At 49.1% G+C, this 27,751-nt stretch overlaps 1 protein-coding gene across 1 annotated transcript in view; it reads left to right on the forward strand.

Moving 5' to 3' along the window:
- Positions 1-27,751, forward strand: part of LOC149331052 (isobutyryl-CoA dehydrogenase, mitochondrial-like) — a 419,086-nt gene that overhangs the window by 161,953 nt on the left and 229,382 nt on the right. The gene's annotated exons all lie outside the window — the stretch shown is intronic.

Here is a 27,751-nt window from a genome sequence, read left to right on the forward strand (position 1 = left end):
CAGCAGCTCGGATTCTGACGGATCTGAATCCAATGAGTGTGGACATCGACTTTTTTTTTTTTATCGCACGCTAATATCGCCTTCGCGAGTTCGCGTGAGGATGCGAAGCACTTTGCAAAATGCCAGTAAGCATCGTTGCGCCGCTCTACCCAAGCTGCGCCCACAACCGGTGTCACACTTCGCCGCCGTGCAGCAGTACCTGAGCGCTGCTTGGGATGGTGTACAAATATCACAAGAAAAGACAAAATCGTCTTGTTATCAGAACTGCCAGCTATACTCGAGCAGCGACAAAGCATGCCTGCTTATGTTGGGAGCTTTCGGCAACGGCACCGCTCGCGGGCGCTCCGGGCGACGAGCTCTGCTGCTGCCTGGCTGCCGTGGTCGTTTCGCAAGCGGCCGGCGCTTCGGAAGTCGCCTGCGCTATATTAAAAGGAATACTTTTCACAAATAGCTTTAGTGTCAACAGCATCATCTCACAATAAAATAATAGTATGGTCAATCTCCTCGACGCCTTCGGCAGCGGAGCTGCGGGCGCCAGGCGAGCCGGACCCCAACGTCGGGCCAGCGGCAGCTGCGAGGCGGTTCTGGCAAGAAAATTGCTCATATCACCGTTGTTACCTCTGCCAGCAGCTCAGTATTGGTCAGCGATCCTCAAAAATGACACTTTTTTCACATTTCTTGTACCATGGTTTATTATTTACGTCAAGAACACTCCTTAGCTCGCTTGACGTCGGCAGACGGTATCCAGGCTGGCCGACCGGCTGGCAGGCACGGCGTACTTCACGTCCGCACAAAACAGCCATGCTACCAGTAAGGATGCTTCCTAGATTCGAGATACGACAGCATGACTGTACTAAAAGTGGATCTTTCGGCAACGACACTGCCTGCGGCAACGCCGGGCGACGACCTGCGCGCTGGTCCCAGACTGCCCTAGTCGTCGCTAGGCCTAAGCTGGTTTCATATCCGACTCCGCAGCTGAGGACGCTTCGGGACTGGCCAGCGCTCAGAAACGTGCTCCGCTCGGCACCCCTTTACTGTGAACTCGTCCCACAATAAAAGATATGTTCGATTTCCACGACGTCTTCAGCAACAGAGCTAGCAGACGGCAGGCGAACCGCACCAGGTAGCAGCAGCACAAAACCGTCTATGGGATGAAATTTGCTTGCATCGCAGTCATCACTTCTATCAGGAACTCGGTATTTGCCAACGATCGTCAGAAACGATGCATTTTTGATATTCATATATCCCAGGGTTTGCTATGAACGTGAACAAACAATACTGTCGCGTTCTTCGGATGCCGGTGGTCGGCACGAAGACTGGCGCAGGCCGCCCGGCTCCAAGGAGTGCGCCCTATTTCATCATGACGCTGCCGCTCTCCGGGCTCGCATTGGCTGCCGCTTCCCGTCGTTGCGTTTGTCGCGAGCGGCTCGCCGTTGACATCTAGCAGGCCGGACGCAGGCGACGAGCTGCAATCGGACGCTGCGACGCTGTTCGCAACGGCGCGCCGCAAACCGAGCGAGTGGCGGTTAGCAGCAAATGCGGCTCGCTGGTGCGTCGACTGCGCTCAGGCGGCTGTGCCCCGCTCATCATACGTCACTGTATTTTGGTATGACGTCACTAAAACTTTAATTTGTTTACCCCCTTGTGACGTCAGCGTTGATGGCGCTAGCGATGGGTCTATATCGTGAGAGTGAGCATTTAGGTAATCTTTGGAACCGAATTAAAATATTTTTTAAACGTTTGTTGCGTCCAACACCTGGCTGTGAGTGCCCTTGCATACATAAGAATCCCATAGCAGGCTTTTTACAGCTTCAAAATTTGGTGTCTCCACCCCTTTAAAATCAGATGTATATTTAAAAATGAAACGATAACTAAGTGGTTAACGTCCTATCTTTCCTGTCGAGCACAGTATGTTCAAGTTCATGCTCATAAATCCAGCATTAGTCCAGTAGACTCCGGCGTTCCGCAGGGCAGCGTACTGGGCTCGCTCCTGTTTTTGATTTTCATCAATGATTTGCCTAACTCAGTGTACCGGTCCGATTGTATGCAGACGACTGCATCATTTATAAACAAATTGGTACTCTGGAAGATCATGTTGAACTAAATCTAAATTTGCAAAAAATCAACGAATGGTGCAAAAGGTGGCAGATGGTATTAAATCCAAATAAAACAGTTTTTATGACCATTACAAGAAAGAAAACTATCTCAGATTATAGTTATAGTATCAATGATAGAATAATAACCAGGGTTAATAAATACAAATATCTTGGATTAACACTTACTTCTGACTTACGTTGGAATTCACACATAGATAATACATGTTCCAAGGCCTCAAAAGCACTCTGGAGCCTCAGACGAAATATGCATAGTGCAACCCCTTCAATCAAATGTCTGGTTTTTAAGAGCTTGATAAGGCCCGTTCTCGAATATGGTAAAATTGTTTGGGACCCCCACACTGCATTCAATTGCTCTAAGCTGGAAAGAATTCAGCGTCTCGGTGCTAGGTTTATATTTAATAAGTACCGACATTCTGATTCCCCAACGTCTTTGTGTAAACGTGCTGATTTGGAAGCGCTCGATTTTAGAACCAAATGTGACAGGCTCAAGTTTCTTTTTCAGATTATTAACCGCAGCTTGAAAATAAACCATTCAAAGTACTTTGAAATTAAAACTGGAGAAATATCACGCCATCGTCACAAGCTTGTACATACCAATGCCCACAGTCCGGAATGATTGCTTTAAATTTAGTTTTTTCCCAAGAACCATAAAGGAATGGAATATGCTACCAAACTCTGTTGTCACCTCACAATCACTTAGGGAATTTTTAGATAAGCTGCATGATGTTTTATTGTCTACATGAATTATATGCCAGTGTTTTATGTTTTGTATAAGTGGTGAACGCTTTATGTACCGAATTTTTGTGCCCGTTTCAATGTTTTTGTTTTTGCTATTTTTTATACCTCATTATCCACTCCTGTTATAGCCCGTGATCTGGGCTGACAGTATAAATAAATGAAATGAAATGAAATAATCTTGGCGGCTTTCTATTGCACAAGCTCCCATACCATTGATGGCCCGTCTTCCGGTAATACGGGCGAAAGGTGCTTTCAGCAGCGGATGTGTTTCGAGAAGCTCTTGGAGGGCAGCAGTATATCCCCCCCCCCCCCAACGCGAAACCTCCTTTCAGAATCGCAAAGATACGGATACGTACGCTACGTTCCAACGCCCGTCTATAAATTTATGCGAAAACACTGCAGCTGGGGTTAGAGGAAAACACAATACGAAACTTCACACACCCAGAGCACATAATCAAGAAAAAAATGCAAACACATAAGAAAACACAGGGCAGTGAATTTTCCTCAGCAGGCAGAGCAAGTTCTTGGCTCGAATCGTGCCGCGGGGATGAATGCTGCCGTGTGTCGGCAGGCTCTTCGCTGAATAGTCTCGCGCCTCGCAGCAAGGCCTGTCCTCTGGGAGCAGCCAGGCCACCACGGAATGGCTGACGTCATCGGGGACGATGAACGTTCTCATGGCCGACTAAGGGGATGTCCCGGCAAACCGTCTGTAAATGTCGCGCCGTGCTTCCTTCATGAATTATGTGGCTGTACACGAGTTCTACATGGGGCATTTGGAATGCCTTCGAACCAACTGTCATTTGACTCCTTTGCCAGTGTCGTGGTTATGCGTGTGGTTTTTCAGCGGTTTATGGTTTAAACGTCGTTCCAGTCCAAACAACACCAGGAAGATGTTCGGAACTTTCAATGCTCTTGAAACGTGAGCGCGTATATAGCGCACTCTGACCCTGAGCAAAACAGAACACTTAAGGGCAATTACGTTTCAGAGCAGCACGGAACCCCGCTGAGTACGAATGAGTGCCATTGGGCTCAAATGTTATGCCAACATGTCCTCGTCGCGCAAATATCAGTCTATTTTGATTTATTTTTCGGACCGACACAATTAGGCAAGGAGCGCTTATGCGAGCACAGTGTTGGGCGACGCTGCGTTGACGTTCGGTGCTCTGACACGCAGTTTCTAGATTCGTGGTAAACGGTAAAACCTGAAGCATAAAGGTTGTTTCACATGGAAGCGGCGCGGCGAAAAGTTTCCAACTCGTTAGAACCTGTTCGCACTGACCGCTGGAGCCGCCGGGGCGCCAGAAATCGCGAGCGTTTTCGCTTGCATGTGAAACAGGCTTAACGCTGTTTATTACGAACAGTGTACCTTGAAATGAAGTCACTAAATGCGGAGATCTTAAAAGAACACAGAGTAAATCATTTTCTTCCTGCCTATATCGTATTCCTCGATGTGTGACCTGCTGCAGCTGTGAGGGAAGCTGCAGAATGGGAAGCAAGATAAGCCTCCATTGTAAGCGGCTCTTTATTAATAAAATAACGATGGAATGATTGATTGATTAAAAACGTCTTTATTTGTTCAGTATTCTCAGAACATGTGGGTGGGCCGCCTAGTCCGGTAGTCCACTGGCTGCTGCTGCTGCGCTGGCCCTCCCCACCAGCCAATGCTGACGGTCAGGATCATCGCTGAGCAGAAGAGCCTCCCACTGCTCCTCCGAGTGGTTGGGAATGGGGTCAACTAAGGGATTAAATCGGCATGCCCACAACATGTGGTAGAGGTTAGCTACCTCTCCACAGTGTGGACACTGCGGAGAGTATAGTGTAGGGTACCACTGGTGTAATTTAGCTGGTGTTGGGTATGTGTTGGTTTGTAGTCTCCTAAGGGTGTTGTTCTATTCTAACTTACTGAGGGATTTGTGTGGTGTTGGGTACTCCTTTCTGGCTGTTCTGTATGGCGCGAGATTGTCAGCATACACTGCTAAACCTATGAGGTTGAAAGAAAAGATGTTGCTAGCCACGGCATCTGCTATCGAAAGCTGAAGGACCTCAGCTACGGCTAGCGCGGTAAAAGGGCTGGGAGAAGAGGGCCAACGGGGAAAGAAAGAGGGGAGCGATAGAGAGAAAGGGTAGGGGGAGAAAGAAGCCTTTCGCATCCGCTGCTCCTAGCCGCCGAGGGTGCCGAAAAGTAAAGCAGAAGCGAGCACACATTCCTTGGCCTGCTCTTCCCTTACAAAAAAAGTTTTAGACAGCCTATAGAGTGTCTATAGACTTCTGTCTATAAAGTCTGTAGACTGTCTGTAGACAAACGTCTATGGGCAATACAAATGCCATAGACAGTCTATAGACAATATATAGATTTATGGCCATACACTTTTAGTAGACTTTTTCCATAGACAGTCTATAGACTATGAATAGACAGAAAGCAATATCTATAGGAAGTCAATAGAGTCAATAAGAAGCCTATAGACTGTCTATAGACCATTTTTATAAGGGTTGTTCCAGCGGTAGTCGCAACGCTCCGCGCTCCCAGCCATATGTTGCGCGACTGCCCACCCTGACAGAGTTCATTTGCGTGGACGTGTCTATGCAAGCTGTCACCCGTCGGACAAATTCCCAGGGCTGGCCTCGGCAAAACAGAGGCAATCAAAGGATATCTGCAGCGTATAGCGCAATCCCCATTTGCTTTGTGGCGTATTATCGGCAAGGTAGTTGCCCAACGAGCTTCGCGCGCTTTTAGCAATGATACGCTGCTTTCGGCCGAAACTACTGGTCCCGTTTCTGTCCGCGGTGGTCAGCGCGTCGGCCACCAGGAGTGAGTTCCTTCTCAAGCGGCCGGCTTCATCGCTTGCAGCAAAGAGTTTAGGAACAGGGGTAAACATTTGGACTAGTTGGTCTGGGTGCATCTTCGAAAAACAGCGCAAGGGACGGGACAAGAAAGCTGTTGCCTATATCTTGTCCCGTCCTTTGCGCTGTTTTTCTAAGATGAGTTTTGGGAAGCTTTGAGCAAGTTGATAGTCTACGTGCACTTAAACTAAAGAGGAATCTGAACTCGTATTTTTACCGCTGGAACTCGATCTACGTTCCGAGCGTTCCTGGAAACTTCAAATTATTGCCCTGCGCGGCCGATTTCCCTCATTTAAATGGGATTAACGTCGGGCTCCCGCTTTTTTTTTTTGTTTTGAATTCCCCGCAAACGGCGGGAGGAGTCGACCAACCTTTCAGCCTGTCCCGTAGCGTCTAGCTTGCCGCTCTGCCATCGGCGGAGTGATACCTGATACGTAGTGATCGGCGAAGGCAAAGAGTCGTGTTTTTATTTCCGTGGGCCTAATTTGCAGCTATGTAGTCTCTGATTAGACCTATTTATTCACGGACGCCTAAAAGAAACAAAATAAAAGCGAAAGCAAAGTCGCTACGCGACTGCCTGTAAGGCACTCCATGCGTTGGTCGACTCCTCCCACCGTATGCGGGGAACTACAAAAAAAAAAAAGGCGGGAGCCGGACGTTAATCCGATTTAATTAGGGAAATCGGCCGCACAGGGCGATAAATCGAAGTTTCCAAGAATGCTGGGAACGTGTAGATCGAGTTCCCGCGGCAAAAAGAAGAGTTCAGATTCCTCTTCAGTGCACCTTTAAACAAATCTCGCGAAACAGCGCTTGGCTGGCTCCACAGGGGCCGATCTGCAAGCTCCACTGAGCGAAACAATGCACGACGCACCGCCCGCGTTTCCGGTGCGCACGGCGCGAGGGCTGCGATGCGTTGGCGGCCGCAGCCGAAACCAACTGCGCGGGTGCGACAGGAATATCGGGGAAAAGGTCGGCCCAGCGCTTGCCGGCTCTTTCGGGGACTCCGGGGAGAAAGACCGTGCTCTGGCGAGGACTCTGCTCGCATTCCTTCCTATCCGCATGTGGGCTGGACCGAGGAGCAGTGATCCCAGCAGCACTGAACCTTGCCCGTTTTCGAAACAGGAGGCTCGACGCCTCGCCGCGCGTTTCGTTGACATTCGTCACTGTCAGTCCTCGACCAACGACCACAAAAGCGCGTGGGATATGCGGGTGTTGAGAAAGAAATTTATTTCGAAGTAGTCACGCAAGCCAATCGCCTGAGATGTCGAAAGGAGGGTTGACTAGGACGCGAGCACGGTGTTAGAATATACTATACTGTACTACTACTACTATAATATACAATACTATACTATACTAATACTATACTATACACCGTGGTCGCAAGGCAGCGCAACAGTACAACGAACATTGCTGAACCGTCAAAGGTACACAACTGTAGCTTCCTTGGGCTAAGTATTTTCATTCGAAGCTGTTCTTCGGACGAATGGAAAACAAGTTTCAGAAGTGCTACGTGAAGCCTTGCAGCCATAAAACCAGGATCGTTGATGGAAGCACAACATACAAAAAATTAATGTCTGGCGCAACTTCGAAAATGCAGATACAGCAGTGACTTTTGCATGGGGCCTACAATGAGTAGCTTTAAATATGGAACCGGTGCGTTCACATATTGCAGGCGTGCCACATACAGTGGACTCAAATTAGGTCCTTTAGGCTGCTATAGACAGCAGCGACGTGCAATGACATTCTTATTTGCCTATTTTAGACGCTATTCGTGTTTCATACAAATTCTTAATTGCCCGAACACTTGATCACCCCGCGGTACGTGCACAGAACTTACTTCGGTCTAACCCAAAGAAGCCATCATGCAGTGAACTGTTGCGTTGCAACCCTCTTCAATGACCGCGCACTTTTCTACCACCCTTCTTCCATCTTTACTCCCCTATTACCTCCCCATACGCAGAGCAAGTCAGCGAATATTCACGCCGGCCAAAATCTCTCTTTTTCATTGAAGAGCTCTCTCTCGCGCGCGCGTGCATGCCCAGGTGTGTGCAGCTGTGCATTTCGATTGGGTAAATGCACTGAGGCAGAGAAAAGAATTTTCGTTCAGGCTTTCGCCAGCGACGCTCCTGGGAGATTGTGTATAATAAATAAGCGAATAAATTCACAGGGCTTGCCAGCATTTTAACGCTACACAAACCACGCTGTTTACAGCGTCAATAGGGCCCACAATGCTGCTTTCGCTTTTTTGCTCGGGTAATCAACTGGCCGCTTTGTGCCCTCTCCCTTATACAAATTGTCTATAGACAGTCTATAGACTTCTTGTTGACTTATAGATATTGTTCTCTGTCTATTCATAGTCTATAGACTGTCTATAGCAAAAAGTCTACTAAAAGTGTATGGCCATAAATCTATAGATTGTCTATAGACTGTCTATGGCATTTGTATTGCCTACAGACAGTTCTTTAGGATTTGTCTGTAGACAGTCTATAGACTTTATAGACAGAAGTCTATAGACACTGTATAGACTGTCTAAAACTGTTTTTGTAAGGGCTGCAGGCGCGCAAAGCTAGGGTTACTGTCAGGTTCCAGAGACGTTGCTTAGAACACCGCACGTCTCACGGTGACAAGCACATGAGCTTGCAGTGCTGTTGCGGCAGTACAAGCTGTTACGTAGAGATGCCGAGAAAACCAGACGAGCTGCATTCGTGAAGCAAGGAAGCCACGGTCCCAAAGGATTGCATGCGCCATCCCCCCACGTCCTGCGCCGGGCCCCACGGACTGACGCGTCTTTCCGACTGCTACGGGCGCGCGCGCACCTCGCGGGGACAATGAACGATTCGGCCGCCAGTTTTCCCAATCGCTCGAGCAAACGAAAAAAAAAAAAACGCAAGGGATTCCGCGATGCGGGCGGCGCACTGACGTTTAAACAAAGCTGTGTGGGCTCTGCCGTAGACGAAACACGTGCGCGCGAAAGAAAAAAGATGCAAGGATAAAAGAGACACGTACACCCCCGCGGTACAACCAGGCCGCGCTCGTCCGTCGGGTCTCGGATGTCAGTTTTTATTTTTTTTTTCCACTCCGCGTTACGTCTGCCTGCCTCTCCCTGCCGTCGCAGTCGGCTGCGCAGGTGAGCCGCGTTGCGTGCGAGCACGAAACCTCGCTCCTCCTTTCCACCGCGGCTGGGCGGCGTAACGAACGGTGTTACCGGAACCAAGCTCTATTTATAAGCGGCAGCCACCCGTTGCTGCTGCTGCCAGTGACGTCATCGAAGCGTGCGCACGCCTAATCGTGACACGACCCACAAAGCGATCTCGCGCCGACGACCGGACTCGGTGTGCCGCGCATCAGTCTGCGAAACTCGAACACCGGAGCTCGGCTGTGCCGACAGCGCGTCCTTACGGAGCTGCCTTCCATTTCGCAGGGGGCGCTGCGAGCTGGCGCAAAAGTGCGATAGTGAACGCAATATCATAACGACGCTACGCAGTGAAAAACAAGACCAGAACAAAACAGCCAATTCGTGCATGGTACAAGCAGGCCTGTTGGGCCGGTCACTTCGGGTGTTGTTAGCTGAGCTCCATTTGGAGCCCGCTTCGTGAGCGAGACCTTTCAGGCAGCTCTCGTTTGCTCTTATCCTATTAAAGGGACTCCGAGAACAAATAAAAGTTGGAATGTATCGATAGACTATGGCAATCTAACGACAGAGACCACTCTCCTCGAAAACATAGCTTTTATAAACAAGAAAAGATCAAAATGAAATACGGATGTCGCCACCACCGGCCGATTTCGCAAGTGAGTTGCGTGGATCGGCACCGATTTGTCGGGGGTCTTTGAGGCTATGCTTCACCGCCATTCACTGCAAAACGGCGGCATCACGTCTTTTCAAAACTTCAGCATTGCCAGAAAGAGCTGGAGAATAAGTTTTCACTCAGAACTATAAGTCGATTGAGTTGTACTCAGCCTCTTTTTAACACTGCTGGCTTTCATTCAGTTCCGCAACATTTCGAGCTTTCTGGAATCGAGTTAAAAGACTCCGTAGTTGAACTGACTGCCTGGTGGATGCAGCAAAAGTATCATAAGCGGTATGTAAAGATAAGTGTCCGTAGGGTGACTCTTAGAACTAGGAACTTTTATTCAAGTCCGAGGGTTTCTGCCGGAGTCTCTGTAAACTTGGTAAACGTATCCGTGAAGCAAGCAAGGTCTTTGCGCGTTGAAAGCGCTCATCAACTGAAACTCAAACAGCAAAACGAGAAGATGTAGTTCAGGGAGACTGGCTACTGTCGCAATTCATTTTCACTTCGAAAGCGGGAAGACCCCTATTCAAAAGTGTTAGTCAATCGGCAAATGTTTTCTCTGCGCCAGAATTTCTTTAGCGTTTTTTGTGTTCTTGTTTCAATTGATGATAAATGTACCGCCGTGCCTCTCGGCGCTGCGATTAGAAACACCGGTGAGGCTTGGCGTCATCGAAATGTTGACGCGTGCAGCAAAACGGTGAAAGAGACGCTCACAATAAAGATAAGAGATGGAGAGACGATGTCCTGCTCCAGGGTCACCGAAGCCAACTGGTCCGCGGCTAGCCAGGCCCGCCGTGATGGAGAAAAAGAGGGACCCGTTGAGAGAGAGAGAAATGAATTTTAATGAGAGGAAAAGGAGGAGAGGTCGACCAATAGTGGTTTGGGTTTGTTGGGTTTAACCTCCCAGAGCAACTCAAGCTTTGAGGGAAGCCGTAGCGGTGGGCTCCTGGTAATTTCTGGTGTTCTTTAACCTGCGCTGACATCGCCTCTAGCATTTCGCCTCCATCGAAATGCGACCGCCACGGCCGGGATCGAACCCGCGTCTCTCGGATCCACCAGTGGCGGCCCAGGGAGTATCAGTACTGGGGGGATTGAATGGCAACAGGGCAGGGGAAGAAAAGGGAGGGGTCAAAATTAGCGCAGGGGTCGGTAAATTGGGGGCATGATGAGGTGTGTCGTTAACGGTAGAGGAAATGAACGAGCCCAGAGCGAGATGTTCGTCGACTGGATATTTGGGCTGCGAAATGACGCCGACGTGTCCGGCAAGACGAAACCTTTTGCCAGACAGTAGATAGGGTCTTAATTTGTGCCGTTGTTTTTAGTCCTTGGTGTATTGTAGTGCTTGTTTTATCAAGCTGATCTGCTCAAAGTCCGATGGCGGGGAGAGATTAGCTCACCCTTATTTTGTCAGCTAACTATTTTAATTGTCTAGAATGGAATGAAATTTGTACTAGGAGTATATTCCGAAATTTACGTGTTGGGGTTTGACAGTGCTGGGAACTGTTCTTGTTTCTCTCATCTTCACGAACCTAGCTGTGTCTACGCGTGATCACACATCTGCGTAACGATGTCTCGGCGTGGCATAAGGTTTCTTCGGTCACTTTGGGCTGAGTCTGTGAAGCCGTTTCAGAAGCCGTGTACCGTGTTACCATTAGCGTTACCGGAGTACCGGGAGCCCGCCCACCACCGCTGAGCACGCGCTGATTGGCCCCGATGCTGCAGGCGCGCGCGTAGCTGCCGGGTCCGTGGCGCCATCTGGCGCAGTCAGGGTGATTTGAGCATGCGCATTGGTTGCGCGCGGGCTTCCGGTACTCCGGTACCGTTGACGGTAACACGGTTAACACGGCATGCTAAAGCTGCCTAATTTCGCACACACCGCTCGGCCCGGACAGAGCGCGCCGTCCTTTTCCGTGCCTGCCGAGTCACCAAGCCGGAGCTGACGTTCTCTCATTCCTTGGAGCCGTGCGCGCAGTCACGCTGCAGCCGAGAGGAAGAGTCACCTGAATGAAAAGGCCAACAAAGAAAGGCGGCCGATGAACCGGAGTCCGTCGAGAGAGACCCGAAGGTGACTCCACCGTCGAGTCAGAAGGCTAACGTCCGCCGTCGAGCGGTTTTGTGTCGCCTTTAACGGACGTAGTCGTGAATCCTCTTCCTCGTTTCTGAAAAAAGAAAACGGCCATCCGCTGCGTCTCACCACTGAGCGGCCCAAACGCGCTCATCGCGAGAGAGGGAATAATGGCAGAGCTCTCATGCAAGGGCACCAGAGTGCCACGTCTCTGATGATGGCGCCATATCTGCCAGCCTTCTTGGGTAAACGAATAAACTGCGTATTTTTCGAAAGAAATCTGTAATAGTCACCCTAACGCCGTCTACCCAGAACGGGCCCGCACCGAAACATATAAAAAGTCATTTTTTTCTTCGAACAGCCAATGACTGGAATGACCTTCCATCCGAAGTGGCGACCATCATCAATCCTGTTCCATTCAAAACCGCCATTGGAGACCATCTGTGTTCATATTAACTCTTTTGTTTGCCCACCCCTCATGTAATGTCCCCTGTGGACCCTTGAGGAAACAATAAATAAATTAAAGGCTCATTATCCGGTCACGCGGGTCTGGTGTAACAACATGCAGGGGCGGCACGAGTGACAACTTGGTTAGTGAATTGCTACAGCATATTGTGATAATAATCGTGAATAATAGGAATAAAAAAAATATCCATTAGTAACTACGTCCTGTTTTTTTTTTCCTTTTTGTTTGCTGAAGACGCCATCTGTGAGTCCTGTTCGATAAGCAAATATACTGGACCTTTTATTTTCGCAAGCTGCTTCTTCGGCTCAGCGTGTCGTCGTCAGCGTTGTTGTGTTGGGGGAGGAAAATGCTGCTAACAGTGACGTCACCGCAGCTGACAGCGTGACGGCGCGGCGCTCCGCAGAAGGACTCCGGTTGGCGGGAACAATGGCCGTTGTCTCGACGTGTGTTTGTCTTGGCATTCGTCGCTCCCAGTCGGCGCGGATGAATGGCGGGGCGGTTCCGGCCGCGCGAGGTCGAGGCCAGATCGTCGGCGTCGATACGCGCCGCGGCTTTTCCTTTCTTCTGGGCGATTTCACCGTAAGGCGAGGGGGACGCGTGCTTCTCGGTCTGTGGGCCGCCGCCGTGGACGCGTGACCGATGAGAGGGTCCCCGTTCGCTTCGGGCCGTCTTGCTCGGCAGAGAGAGACCATCGCATTGCGAGTTTCGAAGGGGAAATTATTCGCGCTGCGATTCGGGAAAGTTGGTAGTGAGTCATCGATTGCGGCATTTGCGGTTATCGTTTAGCGCAGTCCTCGGCTGCTATATTTTACTGAATTTTTTGGTTTGGCTTATGGGGTTTAACGTCCCAAAGCGACTAAGGCTATGAGAGACGCCGTAGTGGAGGGCTCCGGAAATTTCGACCACCTGGGGTTCTTTAACGTGCACTGACATCGCACAGTACACGGGCCTCTAGAATTTCTCCTCCAAAGAAATTCAACCACCGCGGCAGGGATTTTTTGTCCAGACTTCTGACGGCACAGCTGCAAGGTATACTCGTGTCCTGGAACCCTACTAGTGTTCACATTCGTCTCAGTCCCAATACAATTTTTTTTTATTATTAAGTAGTGCACAGGTACGCAACGGAGAAAACTTGTGAGGCACTTAACGCATTTTAAAAGTATATGTCATTGCAGATTCCCATCGGTGCTACTTCGGGGTGTTTGTGCCATTGTCTGTGTCGTGACTTTTTAAAAGTATTTTGACGAAGAAGATAGCATTCTTCGCTAGCCGTAACCAAGAACTGGCTGTAACCGGATTTTCCAGCCATTTTTTGAGGCGAAAGCCTTTAATGCCTCATACTGTCGTGACCAAGGCTTGTTAGAAAATGTGTTCGCGTTTCGGATGCATGCCTTATATGGGCATATGCCAATCAATAGCCAATCGATACTTAATCGGGTGCAATCGAAAGACATCGGAACATGATATAAAGAGATTTCATGATTATACCATTGTACTTAATGACTTAATGACTAATTGGTAATTAGTAGTAGTTAAGAAGTGGCATGTGGGACTGTGCACTGCGCCTGTACCTTAACTAAAACTAATTAACCAGTGTACTAGTTAGTCACTTTAACTATCACTAACCATACATTAACTAGTATCACGAAATGTGCAAGTCATGCTTAACTTTCATTAACCATCATTAATAGTTAGATGTTTGTAGATGTTTCATAGGCATTGTGTCGAACATTCTAGAGAGTTCCATCACTTGACAGGCGAGTAACAGCACATGATGCATGGCATTAGAACAGTGGTAAAGACCAATTAGACTAATTAACCTTTATAGTCAGACCACAAATAAATAAAACCGAGTAGGAAATTGATCGAGTTGGGGAATCTCGATGGTTTGGAATGAACAAAGGCGCGTCTAGCTAATACGGCGTCTTCGTTCACTCCCATCTTCCTCCCTTCCCTTAGAGCGAGGTTCAGGTGTCCACGAGATATGCGAGAGGGGTACATTTCCTTTCCTCAAAAGCCAATTTACCGTCGAGCAAGGCGCAGAGCCGAATGGGCGATGGCGTTCTGTGGACTCCCTGGCAGCGTCGCAAGACGCTGTCACATTCCACTCTTATAGAGGCGAAGCTTAACATCTTAACCACGCATCAGTGACACAATTTTTTCTTCCTTTTCTTTCTTCTCTTCGCTTTCTTCTTTCATACCTGGGCAGGTTGTGGTGACACCACCGGGTCACGTGACATCTGTCTACCAAACATTCATTTAATTCTCACCTGCCACGGTGGGACGGTAACCACCTGCCCTGGTGGGCACGTTGTGATGACGTCACAAAGTCGCGTGACCTCCCACGACTAGTCGGCGAATTTTTTGACGCATGCCGACATTTCGGCAGAATGTTGAGTCTAATACTATCGCATTAAAACAGTCAGTGCTTGTACTGTGCGTTCTTCCCTTATAAAAAGGTCTATAGACAGTTTATAGACTTCTTATTAACTGTATTCACTTCCTATAGATACTGCTTTTTGTCTATCCACAGTCTATAGACAAGTTCACTAAAAGTGTATGGCCATAAATCTATAGATTGTCTATAGACTGTCTATGGCATTTGTATTGCCTATAGACTGTTCTCTAGGATTTATCTATAGTCTTTGTAGACAGGAGTATATGGACATATATAGACTGTCTAAAACTTTTTTTGTAAGGGTTTGTTTCGTCCTGTCTCTCTGCTTAGGAAGACGGACGCTGTCAGACGCATTCTGCCAACTGCAGCAGAAAAAAAGAGACAAAGAGGAAACCCGGATGTGTAGCAAACTTGTTTACTTTTTGTATTTGTAAACAACACACTTAGCTCTCCTCTGTTCTTTATCGCTATCCTCTCCCTGTCCCTTCTATTTCCGCAGGCTGCAGCTCGGGTACTTAATGTATCAGACAGCAATTGCAGCGGCCGGCAACATCCTTTCCTTCCTTTTTGTATTTTTCTTTCAAGAAACAAGACCTGCAATAGTACTGTGACGGAGAACAGAAAGATTACAAAGCTGGTTGGTTGGTTGGTTGGTTGGTTTATGGGGTTTAACGTCCCAAAGCGACTTAGGCTATGAGGGACGCCGTAGTGGAGGGCTCCGGAAATTTCGACCACCTGGGGTTCTTTAACGTGCACTGACATCGCACAGTACACGGGCCTCTAGAATTTCTCCTCCAAAGAAATTCAACCGCCGCAAAGCAAAAATAAACAAGTATTTTAACTGTGTCCGTCTTCATGTAATCCTTAACAGCCGCAGCTCTCAAATAATCATGTTCTAACCGGGGGCGGAGTTCACAGGGCCCGCGGCTCGCATTGCGAGCCATTACCGATCATCATGATGTTGATGATGATGATGATGATGACTGACCACGGTAGTGGCCACTGCTGATGACAGTAACGAGAGGAAACAATTCTGCCTCCTCCTACGGAATTCACCGCCATGCTCAGTGCTTGCGAGCGCATTTTCTTCTATCTCAGCACACGAATGAACATGCCATGTGAGTTATGTGTGCCATTTAAGCCGGAGTTGCGGATTCGATTCACAGCCGTGGAAGCCGCATTTACATGGAGGAGAAATGCGTTAACGCTTTAGTACTACCGTTTGCTTGCACGTTAATTAATCCGGAGCGGTCGAAATTAATCCGCAGTTCTACAGAACGGCGTCCACAGTGCGGAACGTAAGAAGCCAGCTTTTGCCGATTTGCGGTCATACGTCAATCGAGGGATCAACTAAGGAGCCTCCAGCGCGTTGTTTACCACACGGAACCTGATCAGATGGCATTCTGCAGATATTTTCTTTTCGTGCGTTTTTGCGCTTTAGTATTTTGACACTTATGTCTGCTTTTACTGCCTTAGTGGCACTGGAGAAAATGCGGGCGTCGTCTGTGTGAAGCCTTCACCCTCCACAGGGCCTCATTCCGATAGAAGCCCCCCCTCCCCGCAGTGAAGAGAAAAAAATTGGCGGGGCTCAGCTTTGGTTAAGCCTGGAAGGTTGCGAAAGCAAAAGCGCAGCGCCTCCAACTATAGAACGCAGTGCGCCGCGTCTACAGGTCACGCGTGGCTACCGGCCGCCGCTGCTGGACGACTGAAAGCGTCTTCGATAATTTTTTTTATATTTTGTTTTTGATGTTGTTGCGACTGAGAGAAAGAAAACATAATCTAGAGCTGGTATGACGTCACAGCGGCAGTAGCGCCACAGGTGCGCGGCGCGGCGTAACTGCAGCCGGGCTATCTGAAGGAGCGAGTTGGTCGCCCATATTCACTCCGCTAAAGGTCAAACGTAACTGCGGCCGGGTCACCCGAAGGCTTGAAAGTGCGAGTAGTATTGCTTTCGCATTAAAAGCGGCGGCGAAATCGAATGGCGGGAAAGCCGGCTGCCTTCCAGAAGCGCCACCCATCCACATTCGCCCACCTTCAACCTCCAGAAAAATTCTATCGCGCGTATGAAGCGTCGGATTAGTGTAAACGCATTTATTAGAACACAAACATCAAAGTAACCACCTACAGGTAAGTCCAAGTGCTGTCGCAGCATTTTCGAATCAGGTTTCATGACCGCCGTTTTTTTTTTCCTTTCACCCGTTTGTCGTGATTTCGCTGCTTCATATTTTAGTTTATGTGTGCACATTCTGGTCATCGTGGGGCACGTCTTACTGCTTTTCTTTCTCCTGCCTCTGTGATCTTTGCTATTTGCGGCTTTGGTGTTTTTGTTGCGTCTTTCAATTTTCGTTTTCCCCACTCGTACAGCGTGCACCGACGCTTCACGACCACGAACGTCTCCTCTCCACGCTGTTATTAACACGTTATACATTTCGTCTGAGCGATCCTATGTAGAGCAGCCGTTGAATGGGAACGTTGTAGCCTCAGCTGACTTCGTCCTTTTGTGCCCCACGCGTCTGTATCTGCCGGCGCGGCTTCAGCGGCGCGAACCGAGCGAGCGAGACGTTAACCTTTGGCAGGAGAAGATAAACTGGCCGGCCTTTAGCTCCACGCCTGATATAGCTGCACCCGAGTGACGCGCCCTACATCTCCGACAAAGAGCGCCACGCACTGCGCAACAACAAAAAGGGGCCCGTCGACGCTGGGCGGACAGACGCAAAGTTGGATTTCGCAACGGGTTTCCGGTGCGGACTCCACACGCTGCGTGCTGCCGTCGGGGCGAATGCTACGGCAATTCACAGAAGTGAGAGATTTGCAAATAAGCGCCCAGCGGCTACAACAACCGCCGCGAAGTGTACTCGCAGCTTGGCTCTTCGAGGTCGTTGGCATTAGATGTGAGCCGAGCGCTACGGGAACAATGATAGAGTGCGTGTCCGTCAGCGGTAGACCTGCGTGGGACGATACACAACGAAATGTGCAGATGGGCCTATCGTAAATACCGGTGTACAGCCCGCGGGCTATACGGTTAGAATTGTGGGTTTTGCGGGCTGTCTGTGGGAGCAGACTATGCGCAGCATTTTATTTTTCTGTCTTGCTTAATGTAACAACGCGGTTTTCTGTACCGTGTGCATGCGGATAGTAGACATCTTTCCGTGTACCGTGTTACCACTACCGTTACCGGAGTACCGGGAGCCCGCTCACCGGCGGTGAGCACGCGCTGATTGGCTTCGACGTTGCGGGCGCGATCACAGCTGCCGGGTGCGTGGCGCCATCTGGCGCCTTCAAGGCAATTGCGCAAGCGCATTGGCTGCGCGGTGCCTGATGTTCAGTCGTACGCAACTCACGAACGAAGAGCGGAATGCCGCTCTAAAGAGGCAGGCACGTTCAGTGAGGGGGGGGGGGGGGGGCAGAAATAACCTCTAAAAATTTCCGCTGTGTGCCGGAAAGGAGGCCCTCTGGCCAGTAGCGTCCACCGGTTGTCATGACGTCGCGGTTTATCCGCTTAATCCGTGGCTGATCCCCTCGCACCTGCATGGCACGTCAGCGGGTACAAGGCCGTTAAGCACGACGTCATCATAATCGGGCGTCGCTATTGGCTGAATGCCTCCTGTGAGTGGCATTCGCCACACAGAGGGTTTATAGCCGACAACAGCACTGCTGAGTGTGTGCGACATCCCGTCTCCTCATCCCCATGAGAATACCAGCGGAGGGACCAAGATCTAATGTACAATTATCTCTTCAATGCACTCCCAGTTTCGGTCGCTCGGAGTGGTGGTCTGCGCGCTAATTTCAGTCGCTGGCCACTGCTGTGGTGCCTTGAACTGCTTCCGAGTTACCTTTAAAGGCGGCCAAGTTCAGGCTCGCCATTGACGACTGTCGCGAGGTTCCCAAAGGCATTCAACTTCGCATGGAGCCGTGTCCAGAGAAGAGCTGACACAACGGCGGCGTCGGATAAGAGCGTCTGCGCCGCGTACTTCTGGGAAAACTGAACGCCCTTATCGCGCACGAAAACACGGATAACGTTTTCCAGGAAACGACTCCCACCGACGACGACGGCGCACGTGGGAGAGCAACGAAGGGCGATTAACGTGGGTCGGTGAGGCGAGGCTGCAATGACATCAGAGCTGAGGAGTGTGCGCGATTGAAGCGCTGCTGTTAAGGCTGTTAATTGCGCGGTGCAACGTTGGTGACGAAAATTACAAAAGACAAAAAAAATGTTAGGGTTTTAACTTAGTTAAACCGAATACACTTGCGAAAGTGTTTTGCCTGGTTGGCTCATGGTTTTGATTTGCTGGTCGTCGGCACATCTGGCGACATTAGACACAGGTTAAAGGTGCACTGAAGAGGATTCTGTACTTCTCTTTTTGCCGCGGGAACTCGATCCACACGTTCCTAGCATTCTTAGAAACTGCGACTTATTGCCCTCTGTGGCCGATTTCCCTAATTAAATCGAATTAGTAACGTCCGGCTCCCGCCTTTATTTTTTGAATTCTCCGCGTACGGTGGGCGGTTTCGACCAACGCGTGGAGTGCCTTTCAGCCAGCTCCGTGGAGGCTTTGCTTTTGCTTTATTTTGTTTTTAGGTTTCCATTAATCAATAGTTTCATTCGCAGATAATATAACAGCAAAATAAGCCCGCAGAAATAAAAATTCGCGCAGACTATTTGCTACTACGGACTACTACGTATTACTCCGCCGATGGCAGAGCGGTAAGCCGCCACGGGACTGGGTGAAAGGAGCTCCACGCGTTGGTCGACTCCGCCCACCGTACGCGGGAGAATAAAAAAAAAGGCGGGAGCCGGACGTTAATTAGATTTAATTACGGAAATCGGCCACACAGGGCAATACATCGCAGTTTCTAAGAAAGCTCGGAACGTGTAGATCGAGTTCCCGCGGCAAAAAGACGAGTTCAGAGTCCTCTTCAGTGCACCTTTAAGCTCTGATCTAGGTTAAGCCGGATTGATCCGTTCGCACCGCAGATGGAAGTTGATGAAGACGAAGATGTCTAACGTACAGCGCGAGAGTGTGTTGCAGCTTAACGCGAGGCGGGATCAGCTGCTGCGATAGCGTAGTGCTCTTGAGCATGCAGTGGCCAGCAAATCTGATCTTTTCATGCCGCCGCAGCCTCGGATTCTAGTCGCGCCAATATTTATTTCATTTATTCAAGGTCACGGCTTCAGAGATGACGCGACTTTCGTTGCTTTGGTCGTGAAGTAGAGATTTCGCTCTAAACCAAAACAAAGCGTGTTTACCTTTCGCTAATTGTGGCAGAGTGCATCGTCATCGGCACGCGTCGCACAAGACGAGCACTGCGCATGTCTGAGGTGAACAGCTGGCGGTATAAATACCGAAGCACTTCTTATCAAACATTCATTCCTTGTTCCCACATGCTTGCGTGTTACACTAATCAGAGGGCATTAGTTCATAATTTCCCAACACGGTTCAGAAACAGGACAGAGGACGAGAGGGGACACACATACGGCGATGAACTTACAGCTGCATTTTCTGAAAAATTCAGTCGTACATTAAAGGAATTTGCGATTCGCTGATGACCTTGCTATGTCACTCAGGACATTATCTGCAAAGCATGATCAGTTAGTTCGACAGGCAGAGCAGAACGGTGGACAAAGCAGCGAGCTATGGAAAGAAAAATGATAGGTGTAACGTTATGAGGGAAGAAACTCGGGTTAATGGCATCTATACAGTCGAAATCAAGAGGAAGAAATGGGCTTGGGCAGGGCATGTAGTGCGAAGGCAAGATAACCGCTGGTCCTCAAGGGTAACGGAGTGGATTCCAAGAGAACGCAAGCGTAGCAGGCGGCGGCAGAAAGTTAGGTGGGCGGATGAGATTAAGAAGTTTGCAGGGGTACGGTGGCTGCAGCTGGCAAATGACAGGGTTAATTGGAGAGACATGGGAGAGGCCTGTGGGCGTAGTCAGACTGATGATGATGATGAAATTAAGTTCAGCGCCGTGTCTGTGTCCCTTCCTGTCCTCTGCCTGGTTTTAAAGTGCGGTTGAAAAATTTGGTGTGTGGGGTTTAACGTCCCAAATGGATTCAGGCTATGAGGGACGCCGTAGTGGAGGGCTCCGGAAATTTCGTCCACCTGGGGTTCTTTAACGTGCACCGACATCCATCGCACAGTACAAGGGCCTCTAGAATATCGTCTCCATCGAAATTCGACCGCGTCGGTCGGTCTCGCTGTAGCCCGAAAAGTTCTGCTCCCATAAAAGCTTGTCATAACTATGGACACATGCATGCAAACGCCGGGCCGTCGTCTTTTTCAGAGCCGCGGCAGCCACCGAAGTGCGAAGCGGTCGCCAGAATGGAAAGGGGAAAGGAAAGCGTACAGTTACGCATGCCCAGTTAAGGAAAAGAAATGAATCCCTATCTCGGCCCCGTGATCTTTCCTGCCCGAGAGACGGAGTTGACTGACAATGGTGTTTCGTCCGGTCCGTCCCCCCCTGCGTTTGCGTCCGGGTGTCGATTAGCATCCGAACAATGGGGCCGAAAAGCAAAGGCGCTTCACAATGGCAGAGCGCAATGCTTGCGAGGACAACTTTTGCGGCGATAGGACGCAGCGTAGTATTTGCAATGGTGGTGGTGAAAATATTTTAATGAAATGGTTTAGGAGGTTGTAGCCGTGGTTGGAGCTCTCAGTCCGGAACCCCATTGGCGTAGGCTGCTGTCCGGGCTCTTTCGATGAGTTGCTTTTGACTCTTTCCGTCCGAGCTGGACAGAGCTGCCTCCCACCCCTCCTGCGTTGGCTGGTTATTAACAGTGATCGCCTGATTTCGTTGGCAGGCCCATACCATATGGTACAGGTCCGCCTTCTCCCCGCAGAATTTGCATTGTGAGTCAAATGACTCCGGGTCTATGGCATGTAGTCTTCGTGGGTTGTTGTAAGTGTTGGTCTGTAGCTTTCGGAGGTGTTGTTCCTCCCCTTTATCTAGTGTCTTAGCCGGCGGAGGGTAGACCCGACGGGATAATCTTAAGTGCTGAAGTATGTCATTGTAAGTTAGTAGTGGGGTAGGAGGTTCCACGGCATCCGCACTGGGTGCCCGGGGGAGAAATGCTCGGGCTGAGGCATGTGCGCTCTCGTTCCCTGGGATGCCCTGGTGACCTGGTACCCATATTAAGTGTTTGTGTGTGGGTTGGTAGCCACGGATGTAGCTATCTTGCAGGATTTTAGCTGCTAGCGGTGCGACCCTGCCCCTGAGGTAATTGCGATACGCTGTCTGTGAATCTGTGAGAATGTATATTGAGCTAGTGTGTGTTGCAGCTAGAGCAATCGCCACTTCTTCCGCAGCCAGTATGTCCTGGCTAGCCAGTACTAGTCCGTCGACTGTTGTATTTTGGTGCACTACCGCGACGGCCGTCATTCCCTGCTCGGGACCCGCAGCATCGACATAGAACACGCCCTCGCGCCCGCCGTAGTGTCTTTTCATGGCTTCGGCTCGTGCTTGTCGTCTTGACTGGTGAAAATCAGGGTGCATATTCCTGGGTAGTGGAGCTGCCTTGAGTTGTCCTCTCCATGAGGCTGGGATGTCGGTTTTGGTGTCTAGCTGTCGGGGGCAATTGATGTTTAAATCACTCAGGACTTGTCGGCCAGTTCGAGTTGTGGAGAGCCGTACCACCTGCGCCGTAAGGTGTGCCTCTATCAGCTCATCGATCGTGTTGTGCACACCCAGTCGCAAGAGCCGGTCCGTCGATGTCGCAAGAGGGAGTCCCAGGGCCTTCTTGTAGGCAGTTCTGATTATGATGTCGAGGTTTTTGATGTCACGCTTCTTAAGGCGGAGGTAGGGCGCTACGTAGACGACGCGGCTTACAACGAAAGCCTGCACCAGTCGCAGAGTATCGTCTTCTCGCATCCCCGATTTGCGCGTCGTTATCCTGGCGATCATCCTGGCGACTTGCTCGCTCACGAGCCGTAGTTTCTGGAGGGCAAGAAGGTTGTTGCCGTTGTTATTTATGTACAGACCCAGTATCTTCATGGTCTGAACTTCCTTGATGGGTGAGTTGTCTACGCGGATATTGATGGTGTCTTGATTCTTGCGTTGACGGACGACTATCAGTTCGGATTTTTCGGGTGAGCACGTTAGTCCACACGCCCGGGCATAATTTTGAACTGTTGTCGCCGCGGTTTGTAGTTGTTCTTCAATCATTCCCATACTTCCCGTGGTTGTCCAGATGGTTATATCATCAGCGTACAGGGCGTGGCGTATGCCCTGTACCTGATTGAGAAGAGGTGGGAGATTTAGGAGTGCAATGTTGAAGAGAAGTGGGGATAGTACTGCCCCTTGCGGAGTGCCTCTCGTGCCCATCTTCACTTGCGTTGTGTGTTTTGAGCCGGTGCTGATGTTGACGGTTCTGTCCGTAAGGAAATCGCAGATGTACGAGTAGGCTCGCTGTCCGCAGTTCATGCTGTGGAGGTTGTTGAGGATTGTGGAGTGTTTGACATTGTCAAACGCTCCCTTGAGGTCAAGTGTTAGAAGCGCTCGGTTACTGTTTGTGCGTGCGGGATCAATGACTTCACGTTTGATTTGCAGAAGCACATCATGGGTGGACAAGTGTGCCCGAAATCCAAACATCGTGTGTGGCAGTAGCTCATTGTCCTCAAGATAATTGGAGAGACGGGTGTGGACTGCCTTTTCCATGAGTTTGCCTGCACACGACGTGAGGGATATGGGGCGCAGGTTTTCAATGCTGATTTTCTTGCCGGGTTTGGGAATAAAGTGTACATTGGCTGTTTTCCATGCTTGTGGAATGGTGCCGGTACGCCAACATTCGTTTATGTAATCCGTGAGTTGCTGCAGAGCCTCCGTGTCGAGGTTGGCCAGAAGTCCGACAGTAATTTTGTCTTGTCCCGGGGCTGTGCCTCGGCGCATATCTGCTAGTGCTGCAATGATTTCCTCTGAAGTGAAATCTCTGTCTAGGTCTTCGTTCGGTTCCCCACGGTACTCCTTATTGTAGGGTTGTGGGTCTCGCGCGGTGCAGATATAGCGACGCGTGAGTTCATCCACGAGTTCATGATCCGTGCCTTGAAAGCTGTGTAGGGCTCGATGCAAATTTCTGTGTTGTTCACTCTTCGCTTTCGGAGGGTCAATTAGGCATCGCAGAAGGTTCCATGTAGCCTTGGTGTCTAGGCGGCCTTTGAGGGATTCGCACTTCGTTAGCCAATTGGTGCGAGCGAGGTCCCATGCGTATTGGTCTGCTTGAATAGTAAGCTTGGCTATTCGAAGTCTTAGTTTCCGATTGTGTCTTTGTTTTTTCCACCGTTTTATAAGACTACGTCTTGCTTCCCAAAGGTGTAGGAGGTGGTTGTCAACAGCTGGGTGGTCCTCCGTGGTGGCAAGAGACTTTGTGAGCTTTTCTTTAAGGTCGAGAATGGAAGCCGCCCAATCTTCGTAGCTGGTTATTTGTTCGGATGTGGTTAGTTTGGTGTCCTTTCTGAATGTCTCCCAGTCTGTAATTCTGGCTTGCCCTCGTGGTTTGCTGTGCTTGTTGCTTTCGAAGATTGTCTGCAGCACGTAGTGATCGCTGCCTAGGGTCTCTCCTGTATTGAGCCACTCATAGTTGCGGGCATTGCGGACGAGCGTGAGGTCGGGAGAAGTATCCCGCGTTACGCTGGTGCCGACTCGCGTCGGGTGCTGCGGGTCCGTGAGTAGGGTCAGGGCCATGTCAGCGATGGCGGATGCTAGTTTTCTGCCTTTCGTGTCTTCCCTGGGGTATCCCCATAGGGGGCTAGAAGCATTAAAGTCGCCAACTATAGCTAGGGGAGCTTTTTGGGCTTCTCTTAGGGCTTTAAGAAAGATCACGTCGAAGGCTACGCGGTGCTGTTTGGGGCGACTATATATATTGAGTATATAGGTGCCCTTGCTGTTTCTGTGCTGTGGCAGTATTTTTATGAAGGTATATTCAATGTCGCTGTCTAGATTAAGGTCTACAGTAATTGCCGTGCATGATTTGTGGACCAAGATGCATGTCGAGGGATTTGTTTGATGTGTTGAGTATCCTCTGATTTTAGCCTCCATATTCACTTCTTGCAGGGCTATTATTTGCGGCGTATCGGGATGACAGTCTATGTATTGCTGTAATGTTTCCCTCTTCCGTTTTAGTCCCCTGCAGTTCCACTGTAGGATAGTAAGTTTATGTCTACGTTGTGGAGCCATGCTGAACACTAGAAACTTCCCAGGCAGCACAACAACATTGGCCGAAGGTCGGTCAACTGTTGGCAAAAATTGGCACGAACATCGGTCCTACACTGGCATTTGGGCCGAGCGCTACCACATCACACATTGGACCTACTTTCATGCCAGTTTTGGGCCAATGTTCAGACGATCAAACGGCCAACGCAGTACCAATGTTCGTTCTGCAGCATGGGCCAGCAAGGGTCTCATACTGGTATCCAACTTTCAAACATTGGTAGCCAGCTTTCAAACATTGGTAGCCAACTTTCAAACATTGGTAGCCAGCTTTCGAATAATGGTTTCCAGCTTTCGAATAATGGCATCCAGCTTTCGAATAATGGTTTCCAGCTTTCGAATAATGGCATCCAGCTTTCGAACGCTGGCACATGCAATTAACCCACTAGCCAATGACCGGCACTGTGGATGGATGTACATACCATTCTACCTAGCAAATATTCATAATAGAGGGTGCGAAAGAATTCCAGAAAAAAGACCCGTTTATTGCTTTGAGTTACAAGAATCACGCTTTTAGCCCGCACAGGATGGTTTGCGCTACCACCAGCCACCCTGGGGAGTAAAGAAAGGGGGCCCAAGAGCATGGTGGTAGAGGCTGTGGGAAAACAATTTATTTTCAAGTTTGGTGCGTGCCGATCAGGTTGGGCAAAGCATCTGGGCAAGCTGCTGCAGCACGGCTAAGGCATCCATAAAATGCTCAATGGAGCTGTCCTCCAGTGAACTGATTAGTCATATCCGAAGTAATCGTTGCACTCCACTTGCAAGAGGGCTGCTGGACTGCATTCAAACAAATTCCTCGTCCGGCTCTTGCACGATGGCCTCACGATGCGCCAAGCCTGCAACGATCGAGATGCATGATGTCATGGTAAGTTGAATTATAGCTATCACAGAACAAAAACAAAAATGATTAAATAACACCGAATTTTGTGAAACACAGTCATCGTGAAGACACTAGCAACATATTTTACAGGATTATTTTAAATTTATTCCTAAGAACCAGCACCACATTAGTTGCACAAAGTGGAATTTAATTTACTAAACTTCCCTTATACCAAATGGTTTAATTTAGTCCAATGCGTCGTGTCGCACTCCCAGTAAATATATTCAATGCGAGATAAGCAAATTAATGTGATATTGAAAACAGATTAATGTATTATTTTGTTTTAATATCATAACTCGTATCTCTAAATTGCGAGCTAATTTTTTATTCAAGTAAATATGCACAGGTTGTAGCGTCTCTTCCACATGGACGTCAAAACAACATTTTTGATTAGTTTTTTTTTAATAGGGTTAAAAATACGGCTTGCGATTTCTTGCGAAATACGCTGAACGCAAGGAACTCAGGGCACCTTTGTTTTACCTTAGTCGCTTCGCATGCATGCTATAATTGGATTCGAAACTGCGACTTGCAAACCACACAAAAATACTAGTCTGATAGTCCAGAGTAATGCCCTTTTTCATTGCGAGAGAACTTGGGCAAAAGCTTTAACCAGAAATTGCGGATTTTCTATTGAGTCTGCAAGTGTAGAAGGCAAAAAGAAACAGTACGGAAGTATTACACATATTCTTACCAACTTGTCTGCAGTGAAAAATTAATTAAACGGTTCTGATTTCCGTCGTGCATAAGCGGTAAAGGACATATTCCCGAATGCATCCCATATCAGGTCATATGAGTTCAAACCCGCTGTTAGCCAAAGTAGTGAATCTTCAGTGAGTTCATCTCACCAAAGACGAAAAATTAAATTCTCACCATTCGGCCACAATTCCACTGCGCACGACGTCAAGCAAGCCATTTCGCAATGAGAGTGGGTACACAGAAGTCGTCCTCGCGCTTATTGGCTCGCTCTGTTTTCCTGCCGAAAAAATAAAGGCGCATGTAGTCAAAGCAACGTTTACTACAAAAACCACTTTAACTTCCAGACGTATATCAAGATAAAAGAGTTTTAGTACTTACAAATAAGATCTTGCAGGCGGTACGAACAGCGTCGGAGCTCTCCTGATATATGAGCGTGGCTTTTCGCGTGCACAGACTATGAACGGGGCTAGCTCGAGTGTGCATGCATTTTCGTCGTGTTGGTTGTGCACGTGGTTGGGCTCCGCCGTGGAGTCAAGAATGTCTTAGATGCGTCGCGCGGTTCCAAGACGAGCAGTGGAGACGATGGTGGGGGGAGAGGGGGGGGGGGGGGGGTTGGCTGGAGGGGAGAGAGTCGTTTTCCTTTACACAGGTTTTGTGGTTCCGAGAAAAGTTCTCGAGCTGAACGGTGGAGACAGGGAGATCGTGGAAGGGTGCACGAACAGCGAAGCGCGTAGCTGCGCGCGAGGGAAAATAGCTTTGAGGAAGTGACAACCAAAAAGAAAAAAAAGCGCTTCGCGGGGTGGGGGTGGTGGGGGGTTAGCCCGCTACCTAAAAAAAGGGCGCGGCCGGGAGAACAGGTAGGGAGCTATGGGAATACTTGAAAGAGAGAGGGAAGGGGGCCAAAACACGTGAAAAGGGTTTGGAATTTTTGGAGAATGAGTCACATGGCCACAAGCAGTACGGAAAGCAATACCTACAAGGAACAAGTGGATGGGAAACACGGAAGCGCCAAAGTATTGCTACAAAGCTGCAGCAAAAGCCCGAAAATTTTGAAGTGAAAAACTTGGAGCTTCAAGATGAATTTCGCCAAAACGAGTTCAGACACTCGCGTATTTTGTGGGGCCGTATGATGTGGCTTCTGTTAGTTCAAGATAGCTTAAAATGTTACCACATAATAACAAAAATATAAAGCAAAAAAAATATCCAAGCAGAATGCGTGCTCTTTCATAGTTTCATGTACCGTACATACGCCAAACAAGCTAGGTTAACATGCGTCTAACGCCAGTTGTCAGTTCATTTATTCAGTGGTCGTCGAGGAATCCTCAAATTGTTTGTTGGTGTGGAAGTTTCGCGCAAAAAAAGCAAAAACAAACAAAGGCATGTTGAATTATGGTTCGCAACTACTTTCGATGGTTTTCATCAATAAAGGTCATGTTCGAAAGAAAAAAAAACTTGCGAGTAAATATGCAAGGACGTGAGCAAGAGCTATATTGCCACCAATGCAAATTACGCAACAGAAGAATAAAATGGTCAAAAATAACAATTTCCAACACTACGAT

Source organism: Amblyomma mixtum, chromosome 9 (assembly GCF_055824585.1).
Source record: "Amblyomma mixtum isolate Tamu chromosome 9, ASM5582458v1, whole genome shotgun sequence".
In the NCBI taxonomy this organism is placed as follows: Eukaryota; Metazoa; Arthropoda; class Arachnida; order Ixodida; family Ixodidae; genus Amblyomma; species Amblyomma mixtum.